This window comes from Musca autumnalis, unplaced genomic scaffold (assembly GCF_047663935.1).
Source record: "Musca autumnalis isolate F117 unplaced genomic scaffold, ASM4766393v1 scaffold_4, whole genome shotgun sequence".
Lineage (NCBI taxonomy): Eukaryota > Metazoa > Arthropoda > Insecta > Diptera > Muscidae > Musca > Musca autumnalis.
Window position 1 is genome coordinate 85,376,667 of NW_027411977.1, and position 27,129 is coordinate 85,403,795.

A 27,129-nucleotide genomic window follows, 5' to 3' on the forward strand; every position below is an offset into this window, starting at 1 on the left:
GGTTCTTGACTGATTGCCTTGAAATAGGTATATATCGATGCAGATTTTCATGGTGACACTAAAACCGGATGCGGAACGAAATTGTATGAACTTTGCGCAAATTAGCGATGTTTTATAGGTTTTTTAATGCTAAGATGCAGCCGATGCTACATCCTAGCGTCCAAAATTTATTTCGAAAAATATATACAAATTAAAAGATATGGTCTTGCTGTACATGAAAATCACATGCGGACAAAACGATTTTGATAATTACGCGATTTACACATATTTTAATAATGCATATAAGTTAAAGCGGTTTATTTGAATTCTATTTCCGTTTAAGAATTCTAATGATTTATTTCAACAACCCGATAACTTTCCTCAATGGGTAACCTTCTATGTGAATGTAGATAAAGCAAAATCCGCCCATTTCCTTGAGAGTTTCAAGAAAAATAAAAGAAGTACCCCTATAGAATTTTTCCAATATTTTCGACTCTAGAATGCATGTGAAAACCATTATTCCAAACCAAAATTAGTTTTTTGTAACACAAATATGTGCTAATTTTGGCTATAATATCCTAACTACTATCCCGATGATTATAAGTTTGGTTTCATTTGACTCCCCGTGAAGTCTTTATTTAAAACTGTTACTTTTTTTGTAATTTTTGATGGGTAAATGGTCCTATATTTTCAAAAAATTCGGATTACATTTAAAATTTTGTCAATTTTTTGTAAATTCCGCGAATGCTGAGAAACATTTTACAAATATTATGCAATCTACTTCATGACGTCACTTCGTGATAACTTTTTAGTGACAATTGTGCTCAATAAAATAATTAGCGTTTTTATAATAATTTTTTCTTAAAAGCAGAAGTAAAACCGCGATAACATTTGTCCGCAACAACCAAAAATTTGCTCGCGAGCGGATTTGTACTGGGGAATTTTTTCTTAACCTATGTACCAAAAATCGTTAATGTAGCGCGAAAAGAAAAAATTCAATTTTTTGGAAATGGAATATTAAATAATTGGCAGTTTTGCCCATATATGTATATCCCCAAAAGGAACTATGGGTCTATTTCGTTTCTCTTTGTATGTTACAAACAAATGCACAAAGACATAATACCCCTTACCACAGTGTGGTGTAGGGTATAAAAAGGCCTTATCGCACCTCTACACTTCAACAGCGACCTACATTTGAAATTCCAGTAAATTTTTTAGTAGAACGGTATGGGTATTTTAAAAACTGTATCCACATTTTTATCCCCATTTTCGAACCGAATTTTGGAATTTGTAAAATCAAAATGTAGAAAACGTTTGTTCAAAAGATGTTAGCCTATATAACAGTTAATGTGTGAGTCATTGTATTTTAGGCCTTTTTATTCTCAGGGTGTAAAAACCTTCTTGTAAAGCATTAGCCACATCGATCTACCTTTTAAAATGAACTTACTATAACATTCAGAATAGACAACAACAATAAAAACAAATTTTGTTGAAACGATGCGTTCGTGTTAACATGAAAACAACAGTACACTGTTCAGTACAACTTTTAAAATTCAGGAACTTAGCTCAAAATTTTCAGTTTTAGTTATAATTGTTCACCCAAAGCCAATGGTAATACATGTGGAAACCTTTCATACATTTAAAGGCGGATTTTAATAAACATTCTGATCTAATCTCAACAGAGATTCTCATAACAAATTTCATTTATCGATTCTCTCAATACCAGTGCTTCAATATTTAGTATTATTTAATACTTCTAGTACACTTATTGTACGATCACTTTCAACAATGAACCTGACAAATAAATAATAAATCAATTTTGTTTTTTTATATTGGAACTTTATAATTGTTTGAAATGAAATAAATTGATCAAGCTCGAGGTCTAGATAAATAATAAATCGGAATTCCACTTCTATTCCGTGTCCCAATAACAAATTTATTGCAATCTTGTACTTTCAACACTTTAATTATATAATTCCAGCTTCATTGCTACACCCAAGGTCTCATAACAAATTTCATTTATCGATACACTCAATACTAGTGCTTCAATATTTAGTATTATTTAATACTTCTAGTACACTTATTGTACGATCACTTTTAACAATGAACCTGACAAATAAATAATAAATCGGAATTCCACTTCTATTCCTTATCTCAATAACAAATTAATTGCAATCTTGTACTTTTCACACATTAATTATATAATTCCAGCTTCATTGCTACACCCAATGTCAAATTTAATATCATTTAGTACATTTTGTATTTCTTAATAAATCAGCCAGCCCTCAGCCTAATTTCAGAATTTGTATGCATTTCAAAAAATCTTTATCTAAACACCAACACAAACCCTCGTGCAACAATTCGAAATTCCAGCTATATCCCTTCATGCAACATCAAACTGGTACCGTATTTAGCACTTATAATATATATTAGTTTCATAAATTACTTCATTATATCCAAAACATATACATAAGTTCCAAAACTTCCACTCAATCTCCACTCTAAACGTCAACTGCTATACTAATACCGAATTTCACAATTTCAGCACGTGAACAGTTTGAACCAAATTCTGTGCCATTTAGTAGTTTTCGTACACTTATCAGGATTCCAGCTCTATCTGTTCAACCAAATCCAAATTGATCCAAATTTTGTACCATTTATTACTTTCCGTACCCATAAGTACGAATTTCCAAAACCACCTCAAACCTACACTCTAAAAGTAATCTTAATTTCAAATATCAGGATTCCAGCGCTACCCGTTCGCCCAACTCCACATTGTACCAACTTTAGTACTTTTTGTACCCATTAGCCCATAACACTTCCCCAATACTACACTTCAACAATAAACTAAACGCAAAATTTGAAGATTCCAGCTGTATCCGTTCATCCAAATCTAACTTGTACAAAATGTAGTACCATTCAGTACTTTCCGTACCCATAACTACAAATTTCCATAACTACCTCAATCCTACACTTCATAAGTAAACTTAATTTCAAACTACAGGATTCCTGCCCTATCTGTTCACCCAAATTAAAATTGTACCAAAATTAGTACCATTTAGTGCTTTCCGCAACCATAAGTACGAAATTCGGAACTATCTCATATCGCAATCCTATACTCCGTCAGTAATCTTAATTCCAAATTTCATGTTTTTAGCTCTATCCGTTCACCCAAATCCAGATTTAGTACTTTTCGTCAACATAAGTACTACGAGTAAAACTATCCCATATACCAATCGTATACTTCAACAGTTATCTTAATTCCAAATTTCAGGTTTCCAGCTCTATCCTTTAACCCAAATCCAAATTGTACTAAATTTAGTACCATTTAGTACTTTTCGTACACATGAGTACGAATTTCACAAACCATTTCCTTTTATAAACACCGCTTCCCAACCTTCATTCCCATACCAAATTCCAAGTTTCTAGCTAAATCCGTTCAAAATATACAATTGGTACTAAATTTAGTACTTTTCGTACCCTTTTTTTTATAACGGTAAAAGTAGTGAAAATCTGGGTTTCTTATATTTTCTAATTTAAACGGGCATATCATATTTTTTTCACAACGGATTTCTTTTGATCCTTCTTCCTTTTAAAAGGGGTGTAATATCTTTTGAATAAGCTATTACTGTTTTAAATCGGTTAACAAATGGCTAAGTTATAGTGGTTTAAGTCTGAAAAAGCCCACAAAAAACCTATAACTGAATTTCTCATAATTTTCAAAAAATATGTTTTTTGTTTTGTTCAATATTTATTTTGAAAATTGTGAGAAATTCAGTTATAGGTTTTTGTGGGGTTTTCAGACATAAGCCACTATAACATAGCCATTTGTTAACCGATTTAAAACAATAATGGCCTAATCAAAAGATATTATTCACCCCTTTAAAAGGAACAAGGATCAAAAGAAATCCGTTGTGGAAAAAATAAGATATGCCCGTTTAAATTTGGAAATATAAGAAACCAAGATTTTCACTACTTTTACCGTTATGAAAAAATAAAACGAAGTGACCCAAACGAACTAAAGACATTTTCGTTCTCCATGGATCCCAACACGATGGAATTTTGCATCAGAACGCTTGAATATTTTTCTGATCAACTTTTGTAGCACAGTGCCATATATCGACATTTTCCGAAAAGTTTGCACCTTCTCAAGACCAAAACTGGCTGAAAAAGTGTTCCACTGCTTTTGCGATGTATTAGAGAGTTCTTAATTACTGCCTTGGCTACAATTTTTGTTATAACTGTTATAAAAAACTTAAAGTCAAAATCGTGAGGCTCGATTTTCATCGAAGACATATGGTGCAGTAGACTTTTTTGCTCAGTTCAATCCCAGGAATCTGAAACGCGAAGGGCCAATTAAGGTTTTTTTCCTTCCACACAAATCGCCCCGGCCTATGTAACATATTTTAAAAAGTGGGCGTGTTCAAGCCTTTGGGACCACAATTGTCTCGCAAATTTATTTTCAAACCGATACATTCGTCATTATTGTAAATATAGCATTTTTAAAGAAATATGGTATAGGGGAAGTACCCCGCCCCCTCCGAAATTTTGCCTATTTTCAACGGAGGCCATTCGTAGTTTTGTAAAAAATATTGAAATTGAAAAAGTAGGTGTAATAGTAGGCGTGGCCAAATTTACCTTGCATAAAAACCTAAGTTGGGTTGTGACGAACATTTCAAAAAAAAAAAGAGTTATCCAAATCGGTATAGACGTTCTCAACTGATGCCATTACAAACGAATGACATTTGATTTTATATTTTTTATTTATATTTTATATTTTACATTTAGAATATTTTATATTTTATCTTTGATATTTTATATATTTTATCTTTGAAATTTTATATGTTATGTTTTATATTTTATATACTTTTTTTAATATTTTATTTTTATATGTTATAATTTACATTTTATATTTTATATGGTATCTTTGAAATTTTATATTTTATATATTTTATCTTTGATATTTTATTTTTTATATTTTATCTTGTATCTTTTATATTTTATATTTTATTTTTGATATTTTATATATTTTATCTTTGATATTTTATATTTCATATTTTATATCTTATATTTTTTTATATATGTATATTTTATTTTTTATATTTTATATTTCATTTTTTACAAAACGCGTTTGTTAATATTTTTCATCTATGCACCCATTACAATAGGCACTAAAAATATATACACCTTTTTCAAATACACTCTCTTCACTCTTAAAGTAAATTGACCAAATTTGGAAAATAAACATCTTCATTTTACAAATTTTATTTTCGCAATAAAGTTTTCAAGATCTTTGAGTGTCTTCTTATTTTTGTTGCATTGTTTTACACAATTTCACGTGAAATCACAAGATTTTGTTTTTCTTTAAATAAAATTGTTTGTTTTTCTTTTTCTAATCCAAAGTCAAATAGATTTAATGGTCTCGCGAACAAATGATATTGAAAATTGACAAGATAAACAAACGTGTGTGTTTTCAATACAAATATGTACTAACAATGGGGTATAATGAAATTGAGAACTTTTACAAACGTATGTGAGAAGGAAAAATAACAAACTTTATGGCTGCTCCAGAACCTTCAAGATGCTACTAATTTTAACTACGATAACATTTTTTTGTTTTATAATATCAAAAAAAAAAAAATTCAATTCGATTGGTCAACTGCAACTGTTTTAAAAATGAGTTACCAGATTTGAACAAAACGGACACCAAAGCAAGTTAAATAAAACACTGCACTATAGGTAATTTGCCCAGTTTTTGAGGCAAAAAGTCGATTTTGCAACTTTTAATAATAATAATTTTTTAGTTGGCATTGAAAAAAGAACATGTACAAATTTATAAATATGAATGACATTTTTCAAAATAGCGCCATTATCGCGGTTTAAATTGCAGTCAAAGTGAGAATTTCGAAGAAGAAATAAAAAATATATATATTGTAAGGCATATTTCAATGTATTTAAAACCGCGGAAAAATAAACCAAATATAAATATATGTAAAATGGAATAGATTGGCAATTGCGAGAGGAATTTATTTAATATATAATATAGTTTAAATATTTTGGGTAGCGACCAAAAACACAAAAAGTCAGAAATAAATATTTTATTTTTCTTAAACTCATTTCATATAGACTTATACTAAATTGGCCGTGTTTGGCTTTGATTTTGCCACCTAGAACACATTACTGAAAGTCTTCTGCATTGGTATTACTAGGTTTCAAAACCCGATTTTGCCCGTTTTTTGATATGTATGAGATTTTATTAGGTTACTTCTCAATAAAAAGTCTTAAAATTGTGGAAGTTTGGTTTGAAAAATTAAAAAAATATTGTTGTTTACAATTTCATTGCAAGTAAAATAAGTAATGGCGACAAATTGTTCGGTATATCCGTGGTTTTCTATAAACGGTGCGGCGGTAGTAAGCTTTATTTTATCTCTCTTTTACATATTAATCACTGATACGGTTTAAAGGAGTACTAAACTCTTCCTTATTAACGTATTTTAATAAAATATAGAAAACTGTAGTAACAATTCGTTGGAAAATCTACTCGCGGGGACAAAATTTTTGTTATTTACTACCGTGATCGTTTTCAACAGTTTGTTGTGTATAAGAAAACTAATGAAAATGACATTGGAAAAAATAGCTTAGTTCGTTATATGCGTAGTTCCTTATAACCGTTGTTCCTTATATCCGAATTTATCTGTAAAAATCTTTGTTTTATCTCACTTTTGCACATAAATAATTTAAAATGTTAAAAAATCCTTTAACTCCGCTGTTATTAATTTTTGCCTCAAAAACAGGGCAAATTACCTATAGTGCACTGTAAAAAATAATAAAAATTTGTAGCTTCTTGCAGGTTCTGAAATAGAAATTTTAGTTTTCGATATAGGATATTTTTCATTATTTTGTTTGCTTTTATATAAGAATGAAAAATATAAGCAAAAGTTAAGTTATATATCACAATTTCATTTAAAAAATATAAACCAATTCTACCTCGTGACACCCTTTTATAAAATATAGATGTGTACATTTGAAATCTATTTCCGTTTGAATGCTATTTTCCCAAAAAATAAAACAATAGCAAAAAATAAAAACCACAAAACATTGTCATTTCCTCTGTGAGCAAAAAAAACGAAAAACAATTGCCAAGTATCGTATTTTTCGTGTGTCGTCGTCGTTGCTGCTTTTCTTTGGTAATTGATTTCGTCATTTGGTATTAACCTTTCACAAATCTTAAATAAAAATGATTTCGATTTATTTGAGAATCAAAAAAAAAAGAAATTGTTTTATTTCGATTGTCTTTCCGTTTTTTAAGGGAAAACTTCTCTAAACGGATTTGTTTTTTTTTTTTTTTTATTTCAATGAAAATTTTCATGTTTGCTGTTGCTGAGCATAAAAATAATATATTGCTCCTCTCTACTGTTGTTGACGTTTTATTTTAGTTCATGTGATTTTCCAAACGCGCCAAGACTGTGGTTTTTATAGGTCAGCAGACAGTGTTTTTTTTACCATTAAAAATACATAAAAATATGCAAACACACATCATATGCTCCCGTAATTTTATGGTAACACGTACAAGTAGGCGGAGGCCATAGTGGGGGCGGATCCACCAGTTTGTACCCTTTATCACACTACACCTGATATTGACATGTTTTTTTATGAAAACCTGTTTTCTTTTAAATGAAGACCTGTGATCTTCTCTTTGAAGACCTGTGGCCATCCCTATGGAGACATTCTATCAAGACCAGTGGTCTTGTCTATGAACGTCTAGATAAAGACACGTCTAGATAAAGACAAAATTGTTTTCTTTAAGAGATAGAGTAATATTCGTGCTAATGAACATTGGTTCGATTGGCGTTCTATATCCTGTCCTATAACTACAGTCTTCTCCATCGAGAACTAGAAGTAAAGAAAACACATGACACGCTCGTGTAAAATTGTCGAGTTCAAGAGTTCGTGCCAAAACAGGTACGTGCTCGAACATGCATATGCATCAAGCTGGTTTTGGCAAGGCAATAAGGGCAGATAACAAGGGATATTTCGCGGTTTATTCATATGATTATCAAGTAAGCAAGAAAAGTACCCTTCGTTAACACAAAAATATTCCTATTTAAACCACCGTACGACAAGAGGCCAATGAATGACAATTTATGCAATGTCTAGCTGATGCAGCGGCAGCAGCACAAGTGCATGGCGTCAGTCAGTTGTGATGCTGTTTAGGAAACGGGTAGATAAATAGATGGATGGGGCACTGCTGCCACTTGGAGTAAAGACAGCAACTGTTGCAATTGTTAATATGGTGTTATTTTTGTTCTTAGCTGTAGCATTTGTGAGGAGGTTGTAGTAAATGCTCAGTTGTAGCAGTCGTCGTCTTTTCAAATTGCCTCTAAGAAATTGTATTTTCTTGCATAGAGTAGCATTTTCATCATCATCATCATCATCCGCATCAATGCTGCAAGCTTGAATACTTTGGGTTTTGTTATTCCACTCTTTCTTCCCATTACAAACAAAAATAAAATACAATTTCTTATTTTTTCCCGAGGAGTGTTCATGTTATTTTTAATTCTATTGCATATTTTAGAATGAAAAGAAATTTATAAAAAAAAAAATTATTTATTTTTTCATTTTTATATTTTTCTGAAGTACTTGTAGATATGGTAGAATAAATGCATGTACAAATGTATGTCGATTTGTCGTGCCACTATTATGCATTGTCATGTTTGAAATTACATCACATTCGGTTATGTCTGGGAATGAGGCCTCTTGCATTCTTTTCCGGCGTTCTCAAAATGTTTTGTTGTTTGGTTTATTAAAAAAAATGGGAAGAAAATTAAAAATAGTTTTTGTAGAACGATTTTAAATTCTTGAGATATTAAGGAAGTCGTAGAGGAATTTAAGGAGAATATGCCAGTGTTCAACGGGTGCAAAAATATTCCTCAGTATAATGTCGGCTACTTTTTTTGGTGTCTTCAGATACGCCGTTTAGACACGATTACAAGAAGTAGGTCCCATACTCATTCAGAAAAACTTTCGGCAACGAGTATAAAACTTCCCTTTTTAATTCCGAGAATTTCAAATATAAAAACATTAGCAGGAGCGTATGGACTACTAGCCGACCTGTTGAAGACTGGCGATGACGGACCAAAAAGAAAAAATATGTAACAGCCGGGTAACGAAATCCGGCTGGAGAAACCCAACCTGGAGCCTGAGGCTCCGGCTGCTATGGTACCTCAACAAAAAGAATTCCAATTTCAGCCTAGTTATTTTTCCGACTCTGATTCCGAGGGTAATTTCCTCTTTCACCACTCAAAATAAAAAAAAAGTTACAACTTCTCAACTTTTTCCTAAGGTATGCTTTGCAAAGAATATTCGTTCGAAAAGAACACTCAGCTACCGAACTTTAATACGACGTAGATTGACTACATCGGACGACTCTTTCGGATACCTCCCACACAAAGTTTGGAAAGAGTGCAGCGTAAGGACTCGTCTGGCATCGTTTTTAAATTTTTGGCAACATGTAGCGTAGGCGGCCCTAGTAACGACGGTACATTTTTTTGTAATGTCCACAATTCCTGAGAAATAGGCTTAAAAACTGTAGGCATGCAAGGATGCCAGCAAAGGTGAATCGTTTCACCTTTGTCACCCGTAGTTCTACTCCTCTCCAGCATCAGAAATATAAATATAGTTACATAAGCAGCCAGCGGACTTCGACTAAGTTTGAAAAATTGGATAATTTTAAATTATATGTGTTGATGCCAGTCGTACCCAGAATTAAGGAAAAGAAGTTGAAGCCTCGTAGAGTGAAAAAGAGAGTTCCGCAAGATGAGATGATACCTCAGGAACTGTTTAATCACTACCCCACCGGACGGCATTGAGGTCGTAACGTATGCGGATGACTGTACGATCTTAGCGTCAGGTACCTTCAGTAATGTCATTTTTGAAGGTCTGAGGAAGATTCAAAAATTCGCCACTAAGTCTGGGGATACAGTTCACCACATGAAATGGTAGAAAAATTTCGACCACCAACTACACCTACATGTTCACTTTGTCGGCGCATGTCGAAGCTATATGCCACAAGCTTAGACGTAAGAACAATAAAAATATAAATTTTTGTTCGTTGGTGTCGGGATGCATTTCTTACTACGTCCCGGATACATGGGGGTAACAATCAGGTATGGAATTGTCGAGGTAAATTTGCTTAACGTATAAATCCCGCCGATTAATATATGGACTTCAGACTATAGACTCAACATTAGCGCGCAAAAACGAGTGACCTTAGGGGCCTTTAATGTTCACCATGACTTGTGCCATTCGGTTCTAGGTAATAACCGGCGTATCTCTTGGATCAGACTATCTGCCTATAATTGCCTAGATCAGCAGACCGATCGATTTCATCACCTCTGAACCCCGCACTTTCATTAATCATAGAAACCCTTTTCGTTCCGATGTTAAAGCACCACAAGTGAATCGTACAGGCCGCTTTCGCTTTTGTCACCGGTAGCTCTATTCCTCCCAAGCGTCAGCAATAGAAATATAGTTACGTAAGCAGCACATCACTACAACATCGCTGCTCTCGGTCTCCACCCATATTAGTTGAGGAGTCAACCATCATAATAAGCCGTGCAATGGGCCAGTGTTGGTGGCGCTCAAAAGCCTTTGATACTGTCAAGCACTCTTCGCTGTTTGAGGACATCGAGCGGACTCCGACCAAGTTTGAAATGTTGGATAATTATAAACTATATGCGTGGACGCCAGTCGTACCTGGAATTTATTAAGAAGAAGTCGACAGCAAGTAGAGTAAACGAGAGAGTACCGCAAGATGAGATGATATCTCAGGAACTGTTTAATCACTACCTTTCCTGTATTCTGCACCTCAGCACGGCATGGAGATCGAACGAGTGTACGATCTTAGCGTTAGGTACGATCGGTCCACTGCTTCGTGTACCTCCCCCACTAAAATTCAAAATTGTTCTGTAAAATAGTGTAAACGATAACTTTTGACGGGAGAAATCGATTTAGTTCAAATTTTGTACATATTATTATTCTTTCCAGATTCCTCCTACTCCTTCGGATACCTCCACACAGCGCCGAGTCCTTGCGGCACCCTTTACGACGGGACAATTTCTTTCGAGGACAAGTCCATTCTTCCTGAGATAATGGTGTAAAAACTCCATGGTGTAAAAGCTGCCATCATGATGGCAAACCCGTAAGGTCCAGACGTTCTACATCGTATTATTTCTTGCAGTCTCGGACGTCCGAAAATTGACTACTACGGACGACTCTTTCCGATACCTCCCATACAAAGTTTGGAAAGAGTGCAGCGTAAGGACTCGTCTGGCATCGTTTTTAAACTTTTGGCAACATGTATCGTAGGCGGCCGTAGTTACGACGGTACATTATTTTTTGTCATATCCACAATTCTTGAGAAATTGGCTCAAAAACTTTTGGCAACATGTAGCGTAGGCGGCCCTAGTTACGACGGTACATTATTTTTTGTCATATCCACAATTCTTGAGAAATTGACTCAAAAACCCAAAAACCCCCTGTAGACGTCAGAAGTATTGTGTTCACCCGAAGATGGGCCATATCAGCATGCCCATTAAGAAAAATTCGTGTTTAATTAGCAAAGACACAAACCACTCTAGTGAAGACACAAACCACCGCTCAGCAAAAGCTTCTGCTAACAGCGCGTTTGCAGAGCACTGTTGAAGTTAGTAGACCTGTTCAAAAATGTTTTTCTTTGTAAAAATATTCTTTTTAGGTCCTTTAAGGAAAATTCTGCCAGGACAACATGGGTACCATTGGAAAGCTTATCGATACAGCTATCCCCTGAGCCAACAAAATCTTTAAAAAATATTGCCCGATATCGCGATATTTACCGTTTTTTGGGAATGACCCTGCAATAAGGGTTTTTGATCACAGATCCTTTAAGGAAAATTCTGCCAGGACTACAAAATCATCAATGATAGAAATGATAATTGACCTGTCGATGTGCCGGGACGTCATCACAACTTCAACCGCTCGCATGCCCAATATTAGAAATGAAACCAAATTTTCCAGCAGGGGCGGCGGGCATAGCAGATAAGCGTGATGAGCTCCGTCGAGCCAATCGTAGTGAGCCCAAGCTAGGGACATTACACTGGAAGGTTGATTTATGAGAACAATCGGAATAAGTGGCTAGATCATTTTAAGGATTGCAACATTGAAGACTGAAAAAGTGAATTGGCGTCAACATCGAACCCTGAAAACAAGGTAGCTAGGACTAATACGAAGCGGTGCACCAGATAGGATTGATACGAAGCGGTGCCACAATTGTATCCGAAGTCTGGAAAATGGGCAGAGTGGTACACTACTGTAGGCAGGCAAGGATGCCAGCAAAAGTGAATCGTACAGGCCGATTTCTACTCCTCTCCAGCGTCAGAAATAGAAATATAGTTACGTAAGCAGCCAGCCGGCTTCGGTTAAGTTTAAAAAATTGGATAATTTTAAATTATATGTGTTGACACCAGTCGTACCCGGAATTCAGGAAAAAGAAGTCGAAGCCTCGTATACTGAACAAGTAAGAAAAGCGTTAAGCGTTTTTATACCCTCCACCACGAACTGTATTGAAGTGAATTTCAAAAATTCCGAAAATTGATATCGTCGTATGGGGGCTATATGATGGCGTTGACCTATACCGACAAATTTCAGGTGGAAAGTTGTATACCCTTATCGAAGACTAACTACCAAATTTCAGTCATTTCGGTAGGATATTGAGGTCACAACCTTCAAAATACCGAAAATCAGGAGGTACCGTTCTATGGGGGCTATATGAAGACACGGACCTATACCGATAAATTTCAGGTGGAAAGTTGTATACCCTTAACGAAGACTTATTACCAAATTTCAGTCACTTCTGTGGGATATTGAGGTCACAAGCTTCAAAATACCGAAAATCAGGACGTACCGTTCTATGGGGGCTATACTAAGGCGTGGACATGTACCGACAAGTTTCTGGGAGAAAGTTTTATACCCCCAACGAAGACTAAATACCAAATATCAGCCATTTCTGAGGAATATTCAGGCCGCAACCTTCAAAACACCGAAAATCGGGAGGTAAGTTCAATGGGGGCTATATAAAGGCGTGGACCTATACCAACAAATTTCATATGGAACGTTTAATACCCCAAATGAAGACCAAATACCAAATTTCAGCCATTTCGGTGGATTAATGTAGCCACAACCTTCATAATACCGAAAATCTGGAGGAACCGTTCTGTGAGGGCTATATGAGGGCGTGGGCCTATACCTACAAATTTCTGTGGAAAGTTTTGTACCCCCAACGAAGACTAAATACCAAATTTCAGCCATTTCGGTGTGATAATGAGGCTAAAACCTTCAAAATACCGAAAATCGGGAAGTACCGTCCTATGGGGACTATATCAAAACGTGAACATATGTAAATTTTATGGTAGAAATGTTTCTTAGCCTCTGGAAACACAACTGATTCTGTGGTCAAATGGGACTAATACATGCAAAATATCGGTATCCTTCGGATACTTCCACACAGCACCTTGTCCTTGTGGAACCCTTTACGACGGGACAATTTCTTTCGGGGACAACTCCATTCTTCCTGAGATAATGGTGTAAAGGCTCCATGGTGTAAAAGCTGTCATCAGGACCAACTTAAATGGCAAATCAGATAGGTCCAGACGTTCTACATTGTATTATTTCTTGCAGTCTCGGACGTCCGAAAATTGACTACATCGGACGACTCTTTCGGATACCTCCCACACAAAGTTTAGAAAGAGTGCAGCGTAAGGACTCGCCTGGCATCGTTTTTAAATTTTTGGCAACATGTAGCGTAGGCGGCCCTATTTACGACGGTAAATTTTTTTTGCCATGTCCACAATTCCTGAGAAATTTGCTGAAAACCCCAAAAAAACCCCTATAGACGTCACAAGTATTGTGTCCAGATGGACCCTATCGACATGCCCATTAAGATAAATTCGTATTTAATTAGCGAAGATACAAATCACTCTAGCGAAGACACACATCACTTCAGCGGAGACACAAATCACTCTAGCGAAGACATAAGTCACTCTAGCGAAGACATAAGTCACTCTAGCGAAGGCACAAATTAATCTAGCGAAGACACAAATCACTGTAACGAAGACACAAACCACTCTATCGAAGACACAAATCAATCTAGCGAAGACACAAATCAATCTAGCGAAGACACAAATCAATCTAGCGAAGATACAAATCACTCTAGCGAAGACATAAATCACTCTAGCGAAGACACAAATCACTGTAACTAAAACACAAATCACTCTAGCGAAGACACAAATCACTCTATCGAAGACACAAATCACTCTATCGAAGACACAAATCACTCTATCGAAGACACAAATCACTCTATCGAAGACACAAATCACTCTATCGAAGACACAAATCACTCCAGCGGAGACACAAGTCACTCTAGCGAAGACAGAAATTACTCTAGCGAAGACATAAATCACTCTAGCGAAGACACAACTCACTCTATCGAAGACACAAAGCGCTCTGTTAACGCCTTTGCTAACAGCGAGTTAGCAGAGCACGGTTAATGTTAACAGAGCTATTCAAAAATGTTTTTCTTTGTTAAAAAATATCCCTTTTAGGGTCTTTGCGGAAAATTCTGCCAGGAAAACATGGGTACCATTGGAAAGCTTATCGAGACAGCTATCCCCTGCGCTAATAAAATAAATAATGCGCGATGTCGCTATATTTACTGTTTTTGGGATAAACCCTGCAATAAAGATAAATATTATGACCACAGATCCTTTAAGAAAAATTCTAAAAATGTTTTTCTTTGTAAAAAAAATATCGTTTAGGGTATTTACGGAAAATTCTGCCAGGAAAACATGAGTACCATTTGAAAGCTTATCGAGACAGCTATCCTCTGCGCTAGTAAAATCTTTAAATAATATTGCCCGATGTCGCGGTATTTACAATTTTTTGGCGGTGACCCTGCCATCTGCACAATTATTTCGACCACAGATCCTCTAAGGAAAATAGTTTTGATTTTTCTTGCACTCAAGGCACCTATCACGATGCTACACGTTTTTTGAGTGGCAAGTCCATACTTCTTGAGAAAATGACCCGAAAACTATAAAAAAACTCCTACGGGCAGCAAGTGTAGTGGCTGGTGTGCACGACAACTCCCGAACCGAATACTGCCTTGGTCCACACTTTGCATAATATTTCTTCGAACATTAAATGAAATTCGAAGATGGTGCTTATAAGTCCACTCCTTTCGATACCTTCCCACAAAAGTTGGAAAATATTCGCTAACATGGTACACTTACCATACACTCAATATCTCATAAACGGACCAACCGATTTGGTCCAAACTTTGGATTTCGAAATGTTTTGTCGAAACTTAGTATATGTTTAAAAGTGGGCCCTATCGGTCCACGCCTTAGGGAATCACCCACACAAATGTTCCACATTTTTGTTTAAGTGCGGATCCTTTGGAAATTTTTATTTTTTTTTTAGTGTTCCTGTTTATAGTGGGGAAGTCCATGTTTATTGATATAGTGGTCAGAACGTCTAAATCATATGGTGACCAACTGGAATTACTGGTGGGCGCCATATCAATCGAGAGGAATGACTCCCAAAATAAGACCCACTTCCAAAATGAACTATGTTGGTCTATTCCTTTAGGTATCTCCCCAAAAAAATTGTTGAGCTTTAATTCAAATCCTATATTTTTGTGGGCAAGTTCATACGCCAAAAATTCTGAAAACCCCCTAAATGCATAAATTTTTTTTTTTTTTTTTTTTGGAAACAATTGTTTCAATACACACAGACTGAGAGTACATCTCTGTCAGCAAAGCCGACTAATAACGAGGGTATATCAACTTTGATACGACCAAAAATGTGCCTCATCGAAATAATGGTTTTAGACCCAAGTTATGTTTGGACGAAATTCGTCTCTGGCAATTTGGAATCGATTGAGCCCTATCCCTTTCGAACGGATCAACCGATACGAACCAAATTTTGCCCAAACTTAGTTTAAGTTCGAAGATGGGTCATATCGGTCCACTCCTTCGGGTACCACCACAAAAGTTCAACATTTTTCTGTAAAATCTAAACTATGAAGATCGTATTATAGATCGGGTTCAAATATGGACTATATCGGTCCACTCCTTCGGGTACCTCTCACACAAAACTCGGAAATGTGAAGTTTAACAGCTCCTCTCGGGTCTTTTTCACAACTGTTTCAACAGCTTGTCCTTGCGGCCTCCTTTACAACGGGGCAAGCCCATACTTCCTGAGATAATGAAACCCAAACGCCACCACCTAAAATGGCAAATCCGCAAGATAAATCTCGCAGTTATTTCTGATTCCACCAAACTTTGAACATCATATTATTTCATCAGGTTGGAATATGGAATATTACGGTCCCGTTCTTCCGGTAGCTTCCACACACAATTTTGGGAAAAGTGCAGTTTGAGGATTCGTCTCGGATCTATTTGAAAATTTTTTCAGATGTTTTTTTCACGATTCCTATTACAACGGTATAATTTTATTCCGGTGCAAGTCCATACTTCCTGAGATAATAGCCCAAAAGCTCAAAAAACCCCCTGCCGGCACATTTTTATCTTTGCCTAGTGTGCAAAGATAACTTTCAAACTTATTCAAAAATTTATTCCAAACATAGTTTAACGTAATTGAATATTTCGTGTTCTCTGTGAATCAGAATTTTGCCAACCAAAAATTGTTGGTATAGCCTTACTACAGATTCCACGTATTTTGAAGCAAATTCGTATATTCTTTTGTGGATCTGGAATATATCAAATAGCATTTTCAGCTCTTCATTTTCCATATCAACATGGCAATTTATTTTCAATATTTTGGAAAACTTCCTCGTATCACTCTCGCTCTCTTTACCGACCAACAAAATGCATTGATTTTACTTTTGAACAAAAACAAAATTGAAGGCAAATAATGACGATGATAATTGCCGTTCAATGAAAAGCCAATAGAATGTTTATGGGGTTGTTTTTTGCAAAGATAAACAAATATCGAACAAATTGTTTTCAAATTCTTTTTGTTTTTCATAAGTTTAGTGATAGAGATCGAAGCATATTGGCAGAGAACATGTTGGTCATGCTCTCCTTCAAACACATGTAAGTATACATACATATTTAAAGAAGTAAATATATTTACTTTAAATTAACTTTGATAGTGGCAATAGAATTATGTTTTCATTTTTTATTGATTCACTAGAAACATTTCACTTCATTCACTAAATTTATTTGGCATTTTTTTCACAAATATTTCATTATCGATAACTTTCGCCTTAAAATTCTCAGAAATTTGTATTTGAAATTATTTATTGTTTTCATCAAAGACAATCTTGCCGACGACTTTCGTTTTCATTCACAGAAATTCGATTCTTGTTTGCATTTTCACTTCCACGAACAGGAGGAAATTTTACGCTTCGTTGTCGTTTTTCTTTGCTTCATCCATTAATCAAAACGCGTTCGCGTACGCGTTGTATGTTCACCACAAAGGAACAAAATTAAAATTCAGTCGTCAAACGTTACCGCACAACTGAATATTGCAACACAAACAGCAACACCGCGCCACCATATTCAACGACGAGCTATGATTCCTCTCGAGGAAACAAACATTGGAATGGCAGAATTCTTTTTTTTAAAGCTCTTGGAACAAAGAAAATTTGAGTTTTGTTCTCTGACCGACCATTTGTTTGGGTTTTGTTTGCTCTTTTTTTCGTTTCGGTTCAATTGCGTTTAGGTCTTTTTTTGCGCTATCCAAAATATGTACTACTGTGGCGGATCACGATGATGATGATGATCATTGAAAATACTTTTCTCTGACTTTTTTCAAAACAAAAAGAAAACAATAACAAAACACTTAAACAGAGAGCTACTCTGCATTGAGGCGATGGCAGACGCCCCAACAGCACTTGTAGGGGTAGCGACGACGCACAGCATTTCTAGTAGCGACGCACAAGAGTCAAAATAATTAAGCAAATTGTGATCGAAAACAAAAAGAGTTCAACTACATACATGTGCCTTGGCTTTGCATATTCTAACACTGCCATCCATGGGAAGGATAAGTGAAAATGTTTTTTTTTCAGTAACGGTTTCATATACGGTCCCAAATCGACGATCACCTCACCTCAAAACTCTCCGAATTTTCTGAAACTTTTTTGCAGAGGTAGATATTGTTGCTTTGATCGCGGGAACGTATAATTTGGGGAACGGACCCGGTTACCCGGTTATTGGACCCCAAATTCGGTTTAGACTCGGCTCAACTAAACCTACTTTTTGAGGGTTTTATGAAAAAATTCGGGTCCAAAAATCAGTTTTTGGGTTATATACCCGAAAATATGACAACTTGTTGGATAGGTATTTCCATAAGTTTTCCAATAATACCAATTTTCTAGCAATCGGGCTCAGTAGAGCCGGGTCTATCCCGGGTTTTGTACCCGGACTTTCGTGTCCAATAACCGGGTAACCGGGTCCCTCCCCCAAGTAAATTATACATTCCCGTGATCAGCGCAACAATATCTACCTCTGGAAAAATTTTCAGAAAAATCGGAGAGTTTTTACTAAACTGGAGTTAAGCCCAAGCGAAGAGCATTTATCTAAAAATATGTATTATTGCAGCAACCAGATATTTTATTGCGGAATATAAGGTTAAGAAAACAATACGTGCGTGAGAAATTTTGTTTTATCGGAGTATACTTTTGTACACGCAGAGAAAAAAATATGTTTGATCCAACAATATTCCAAGAGCAAAATATGTATTGTTAACATATTGTTGGATTCCTCATGTAGTATTGTAAATCCAAAAATAGTTTGTGTCAACTGAACAATATTTCTCTCTTTTCATCGAAAATTTGTTTCTCTTCTCTCGCTGTTCGATGCCGTGTTGAAAAAACAATTTTGGTGAGTTGTGGTGTGTTTGTATGACATGCTGCCTTTACCTTTGTTTTTGTGTGTATGTACTTGTGAGAATCTTGTTTTTATTTGTTTCTGTTTTGTTTCATTCTTCTTTCCTTTTCATGTTTGTTATGGTGTTTAATTATTCCTTATGCTGTGGTGGGTTTTTGTGGCTTTTTGTTTGTCTTTGTTGTCAGCCAATGCAGCAAACCATGTATTGTGTTCATCAATGATTGCAATATTATACGCGACATTTATATCCAAGTTATGCGAAAAGTGTATATGAGAAGTATATGCACTCAAATCAAAAATTTCTGGGCTGGTTTTCTGTATTGACAATACTTTTTGTAAACAAAATTAGATTATGATAGTTCCTACAATCGGTATTGTTAACGATTTTAACAATATTGCGGAAATTCGAAAGTTGTTTTTGTTTTCTATGTTTGGAACAAAAGATGGTATTTTTGGATTTGGATTACAATGTTTGAACAAAACAAATACATTTTTGGAACCAAAACATATATTTTTGTTCCAACAAAAGCGAAAAATATTTTTTCTGTGCGTGTAGTAGAAAGTTTTGTGGTAGAAATGATCACTCTATGATGCCATTCAATTTAAAATATTTTCAAAGATATGAGTTTTCCTTATGGTGGAAATTGATCACATATACTTTGTGTATTCTAAATTGATGACAACTCAGAAAGAGAACAAATCCCTAACTGTGATTAATCAGGCAATGATAACGATGGTTATATCAACGTAAAAATTACTCACCAATATTAATTTTATAGAATTCAACATACCTGGAACATAGAATAAATAACAATTAATTTAAAACTTTCAATATATAATTACAATTAATTAATAAAAAATGGTAATCTTATATTTAAAACTGAAATGACGTTCGTACGAGTATCAAAAACTAAACAAATTACAACCGATTTATTTTTTAAAACAACTATACTGGAACTATACCGACAAAATTCAGGCGGAAAGCTGAATACTCCCAACGAAGATTAATTACCAAATCCAGCCATTTCGGTGTGATAATCGGGAGATACCGTTCCATGGGAGCTATATTAAGACGTGTGCCTATACCGACAATTTAAGGTGGAAAGTTGTATACTCCCAACTAAGATCAAATACCAAATTTCTGTTAGATATACTTGTTTGAATTTACTGTTTGTCAACAAAATATTTTTTTTATAAATCAAAGTAACATTTGAAAATGAACATTTGCATTAGAAAATTTTTTCAATAAATTTTATTCATTCTGTCTTTAATTCTTGAACCGACGTGTAGACATTTTTCCTTGAAATCTAATAGGTTATGGGCCCAGCCCATTCGCCGATTATAAAAATATAATTAATTTGTGTACAGATATTCGTGAGCATTCGGAATGGAGCAAAAAGTGATGTTTCCGTTGTTAAATTCCTGTAATTATTTTAAATGGAAATTTAAGATGCAAATGTATTTAATTCAAATGGATTTGTGGGATATTGTGGAAAAGGATACGCCAAATCCTGTTACAGTGGAGTTCAACAAACAAGATCAGAAAGCCAAAGCAACTATAGCAATGTGTGTGGAGAATTCGCAAATACATCTTATCAGGATGTCAACAACAGCAAAATCCATGTGGAATACATTAAAAAGGACCTATGAAAGAAAAACTATGACGTCTAAGTTACATTTGTTACGTCGGATATATGACAAAAGAATGACAGAAGGAGAAAATAAGCAAGATCACATCAATAGTTTGAATGTTATAAGGGCACAATTGCTAGATATGGGCGAGGAAGTCAAGGATAGTTCTATGGTGGCCATTATGTTGAATAGTTTGCCGAAGTCTTTTGGGGCATTAGTTACATCAATTGAAGGTCAGCCGGAAGAGTCTATCACACTGGAATATATTCAAGAAAAACTTTTGGATGAATGTGAACGCAGATGTGAAACTGGAAATTCCAATAATATGGCAGAAAATGAAGCCTTAAAGACACAACAAGGAAAGTTCAAGAAACGTAAGCCCATTAAGTGTTATCATTGCCACAAGCTGGGACATTTAAAGAAAGATTGTTTTAAATGGAAAAAAAGGAGAAAGACGAAGAAAGCAAATTGGTATCTGGTCAGGTATGTTTGAATGTTTCTAACAGCACGAATGGATGGGTTATCGATTCCGGAGCATCCATTCATATGACTAGTAATTTGGAATTCTTCAATAAGTTGGAGACCAGGAATAGTAAAGTGTATGTAGCTGACGGAAAGGCTTTAGATGCAGAGGGGATTGGAGAAGGCTTAATAGAAGGAAAACACAATCAAATCCTGCTTCAAAATGTGCTATATGTTCCCGGTCTCAATGGAAGTCGAATGTCCGTGAAAGCTATGACCTCAAAAGGATGCACGGTTATATTTAATGAAGGCAAATGTATCATCAAAAAGGGAGGAAAGTTCCTAGCCGAGGGTTTAGCAACTGAAAATCTCTATGTTTTACAAGAAAGAAATCAATACAAACAGAATACAACTAAAAATCATTCGTTAGCATGTGTTCATTTATGGCATCGACGCTTAGGTCCCCGAAATATTGCTGATTTCAAGAAATTACCAAATTTAGCTGAAGGTATTTGTATACAGAATTGTGAAGACAATAAATTTTGTGATATATGCACAAAATCCAAGATGACGAGGATTCCATTACCAAAAGGGAGCGAAACTAAGGAGGTATTAAAGCTCGTACATTCGGATGTTTGCGGACCACTTCAAGTAAGCTCACAAACTGGAAAGAAATATTTTTTGACTTTTATCGATGATTTTTCGCGATATACGAAAGTTTATCTTTTATTGAAGAAAGATGAGGTTACTTTAAAGTTTAAAGAATTCGTTGCTGAAGTTCAAAATTTTACTGGAAAGAACTTAAAAATTCTTCGATGTGATAATGGAGAAGATTTTCTACTTCATCAAAATGAGAAGATATCAAAATTGGCAATTGAGACGAAATTAGAAGAAAAAGCAAATGTTCGCAAATTCCAATGGATCCAGAATTTCCCAAGATTGTGCACGAAGATAACCTTTTACCAAATAATGATAGATACCGATCAATTTTAGAAATGCTTCTTCATCTATCAATCACTGCAAGACCAGACATAGCCGCAGCCGTTTCTATTTTATGTCGAAGAGTTGAAACGCCAAGAAAATGTGATTGGAAAGCTGCTAAGAAGGTCGTTAGATATTTGAAGGCATCAGCACAAAGTAAATTAGTAATCAGATCGGACTCGGAACTTGAAATCAAATGTTACTCGGATTCAAATTGGGCTGGAGATCATGAGGATCGAAAATCAACAAGTGGTTATCTAATTTTGCTGGGCGACAACGCAATTTCTTGGTCTTCAAAGAAGCAGTCAACAATTGCACTATCATCTACAGAAGCTGAGTTTATAGCGGCGTCGTATGTAGCACAAGAACTATTATGGATAAAGCAATTACTACAAGATATGGCAATAACAATCACATATGCAATACCTATGTATGAAGACAACCAAAGTTGTATAAGGATTATAAAATCACCAAAGTTTAGTTCAAGAACAAAACATATTGATGTTAGGTATCATCACATAAGGAATTTAGAAAATGATGGTGTAATTGATTTATTGTATTGTTCAACCGATCAACAACGAGCTGATTTCTTAACCAAACCTTTGGCTTCATCTAAGTTTAAGTTTTTAGTTAAGGATTCATTTCGTTGAGAGGGGATGTTAGATATACTTGTTTGAATTTATTGTATGTCAACAAAATACTTTTTTTATAAATCAAAGTAACATCTGAAAATGAACTTTTGTATTTGAAAAAATTTTCAATGAATTTTATTCACTCTGTCTTTAATTCTTGAACCGACGTGTAGACATTTTTCCTTGAAATCTAATAATTTCAGCCATTTCGGCGTGAAAATGAGGTTAAAACTTTCAAAATACATAAAATCGGGAGATACCGTTCTATGGGGGCTAAATGGATGCGTGGACCTATACCGACAAATTTTAGGTGGAAATTTGTATACTCCTAACGAAGACTAAATACCAAATTTTATCCATTACGATGTAATAATGAGGATAAATCTTTAAAGTACCGAAAATCGGAAGATTACTTTCTATGGGGGCTAAATGAAGGCGTGAACCTATCCCGACAAGTTTCAAATGGAAAATTTTATATTCCCAACGAAAACTAATTAAAGCTAAAACTTTTCATACCACCAATGAAGACTACAAACTGAATATTAGCCCATTTAGGTTAGAAAATGCGGCTCAGATCTTCAAAATACCGAAAATCGGGAGGTACCAGTCTATGGCTATACCAAAACCAAAACACTTTTTGGTAAAAATATTTTTTAGCCTCTAGGAACACAAAATGCCAAATTACAACCAATTCGCTGGCCAACAAATAGTATTAATACACGGAGAAAATAATGCACCCAAACATATTATATATTTGTTGCATTTATTTTTCTGTGTGAATATGTATGAGAGCTATACCAAAACATGGACCTATATAGTCCATTGTCAATGCCATACGAATAGATTTCACAAACATTTTATGCACCTACTTTAGTCCGTTCGGACGGTTTAGTGATCCACAGACGGACAGACGACGGACTTCGATATAACGATGTAGAATTGCAAGCTGATTCTGAATATATATACTAGGGTTATGACTTGATTTTTCTCAAAAATGATTTACTAAAATAACCTTTATTCCATTGAAATATAAAAAACTTCACGCACAAATAGATTGTAAAAATGTATATATTTTAAATGTGTGAAAAGGAAAAAGTTCTCAAAAATTATTTCCTGTTGCACGAATGAACTTAAGCCTACTAATAAGTCCATATTTACATTACGCAATTTCCCTTGCGTTTATTGTCAGTTTGAAGGAGAGAGAGGTGAGGCATGTGGTAACCCTTTACCTCTCAACACCCTCTCTAGCCGACAAAATGACAATTGAAAAAGGTCATGCAGAAACCACTTTGAATTTTTTTTAATTATACCTTTAAAAAGGTTTTGGACATCTATCCTCATGACGATTCTCAGAATTAAAGAAAATTAGTGAAAAGAAAATGTTATGTCGCCCAACAAAAAAAGTCATTACCAAGTAATGACTTTATTCAGTAAATTTTGGCAATAGTAACTACTTACAAATTTACCGTAAAAGTCATTATTTTTCAATGAACGTAAACAAACAAAACGATTCCCGTACCAATCACACAAAGCCACAAACTTTTCAGCTTCTCTGAATCGTTTCATTTTCATAACCAAAATAAAACCACAAACTTTTCAATGTAAAAAGATGAAAACCGTACGATTGCCCAAATGTAATTCGGCTATACTTTGCCGAGTTGCTTCATTCACCAGCGGAACAAAAAGAATTTTTGGCAAACGTTTGACGTGCGTTATGGTCAATAACACACTCAGACACACACACACATGTGATTGCTTAACAACCCTATAAACTAACATCAACATACCACAGTGAATATTTTATCAACCACCAAACGTTTTTATACCCTCAGCATTTATGCTAACGAGGGTATATACACTTTCATACGGGCAAAATGTGCCTCATCGAAATAATGGTTTTAGACCCCAAGTATGTTTGGACGAAATGTGTTTCAGACAATTTGGAGTCGATTGAGCAATGTCCGTCCGTCTGTCTGGCTGGCTGGAGCGCACGATAACTCTCGAACGGATGAACCGATTCGGTTCAAATTTTGGCTTTCGTAATATTTTGCCCAAACTTAGTTTAAGTTCGAAGATGAGCTATATCGGTCCACTCCTTCCGGTACCTCCCCCACAAAAGTTCGAAAATGTTCGGAAAATTTGTGCGCACGCTAACTCTTGAAGGGAGTTACCGATTTGGTCCATACTTTGCCCATCGTGGAGCATGTACCAGACTTAGATCAGGTTTTAATATGGACTCAATCGGTCCACTACGTCGGGTACCTCCCACACAAAAATTTGGAAAAGTTCAGTTTAGGACCATCTCTCGAATCGCTTTGATTTTTGCTTTAGGAACTTGTATTCACTGCCCTCCATACGACGATATAAGTTTCATCAGGGGCAAGTCCATACTTCCTGAGAAAATAGCCTCAAAGTTGCAAAAAACCCCTATGACACCGTGTGGAGGTTGGAGGGCAAAATAACTCTCGAACAGGTCTGGCGATTCGGTCCAAAGTTTGGCCTTAGTAATATTCTTTCCAAACATAGTTTAAGTTCGAAGATAAGCCATATCGGTCCACTCCATCAGGTACCTCCCCCACAAAAGTTCAAAAATGTTCGAAAAAATTGTGCGTACGATAACTCTTGAAGAGAGTGGCCGAATTGGACCATACTTTACACATCCTAATATATCTACCAGGTATAGATCAGGTTCAAATATGGACTATATTTGTCCACTCCATCCGGTACCTCCCACACAAAATTTCGGATACATGTTCACTTTAAGACCTGCTTTCGAATCACTTTGATTTTTGTTGAAGCAACTTGCATTCGCTGCCTCAATTACGATGGTAAAAGTTGTTTCAGGGCAAGTCAATACTTCTTGAGCAAACATCCCTGAAGTTGTAAAAAACCCCTATGTTACCATATGTAGTGGCTGGAGATCCATTCTTTTTAGTATCTCCTCCGCACAACTTTTGATCTTTAATCCTAATCAACATTTTTGTCAGTTCAAACGCCCAAAATTTTTAAAACTCCATAAATACATGGTTTTTTTTGTGAAAAAAATTTTTTCAATATACACAGGCTGAGGGTATATCTGTGTCGGCAAAGCCGACTGATACTTTTTTACTTGTTGATTTATTCACATGTGTTTAGTACTATTTAGTTTTCTATCTGCTCTTTTGGAGTTGAGTACTTTTCGCTTATCGTTTGTTCGCACTCACGAATGTAAACAAAACGAAACTAAACAGCGAACTCCGCCAGCTTGGGTTATGTTTCGTTTTGTATTGTTCCAATGGAAAATACGAAACAAAACGATTGGAAATGTTATTTAAAGTATTTTTACGTACGCTGTTATTTTTACATGGGGATTTCATTGGCAGGTTTTTAAGTACATATTTAACCACATTCCGGTAGTCGAAAAAGAGCTATTTAGCTCATACGAATGTCACTAAAAACCCTTTTGACAGATACAATTGCACAATGTTTTGGGGTAAATTGCAATATTTTGTTGAATATTATTATATGAGGATGTATATCCGGTCAAATAATACCCAAATATTGCCTTTAACCAGAATAAATAGTTTAAAATTCTATAGTTATTGCCATTTTAAAAACTGACTCAATTCCCACTCAGTGAGAGGATTTCTTTGTCTACACTTTTGTTCAGGGGTGCCAAGTTGGTGGTTTTCCCGCTACATGTGGTGATTTTTGATGTACAAAAACCACTGTTCAAGCAGGAATGTGATCTGTTTCAAGGTAAAAATCGCTACAAACCTATGGTGCGTATGTGGCTGTAGCGATTTTTGCCTCAGAACAGTTGGCATCCCTGCTTTTGTTAGTATATGGCAGAGCTGGGCAAAATCGAGAGAGATAGAGGCAAATTTAAGGGAGAATTAATATTTAATTTTTCTTGATGTGCCATTACTTATTTCAACATTTTTTAAAATCAATTTTGTCTAAAATCGTCCACAATGCAAATTATTAAAAAATATAAATAAAAAATTGCATAAACTTTTAATTGTTTATGGTTCACAAAAAACTAAGAATACGTTTTCACAATTTGCTCACCCCTGGTCTATGGTGTCACCAGGCGTAATTTGAAATTTTTTGGAAAGATTGACAGATTTTAGCCTAAGCGTACTCAGGACAGTTTCGCATACGACCATGTGTTGAGTTCTTTACAGTGACTTTAAAAAATCACTTTGCAAAAATTTTTATAATTTTTCACAACTTCACAGCAAGAGTGCATCGATCAACTTAAATCTTTGTATATCGATAAAGGACCATCCTCTAATAATTGTTCCACAAACATCCCTGAAAGGACAAGGGTGACTTCTCTCATATCAATGAGTGCACCCCGATTCATATTAGCTCACTATAGCACTATGAAGAACTGGTTTAATGAATTTAATTGTGACCGACACTCGCCAAACAAACGAAGTTCGTGAGGGACGTCCAAAAACGGCCGTTGTGCCAGAAAAAAATAAACCGTGCGTGAACGGATGATGCAAGAA

At 35.3% G+C, this 27,129-nt stretch overlaps 1 protein-coding gene across 29 annotated transcripts in view; it reads right to left on the reverse strand.

The window, feature by feature from the left end:
• Window positions 1–27,129, reverse strand: part of Spn (protein phosphatase 1 regulatory subunit spinophilin) — a 347,126-nt gene that overhangs the window by 151,113 nt on the left and 168,884 nt on the right. For 3 of the 29 annotated variants that reach the window (XM_073982827.1, XM_073982825.1, XM_073982824.1), the window contains exon 1: window positions 17,144–17,630. The exons of 24 other annotated variants lie outside the window; for them this stretch is intronic. The gene's annotated coding sequence lies outside the window, so the exon portion shown is untranslated. Of the gene's footprint in view, window positions 1–17,143; window positions 17,644–27,129 lie in introns of those variants that run through there. 2 more of the 29 variants (XM_073982826.1, XM_073982828.1) reach the window with 2 other exon arrangements.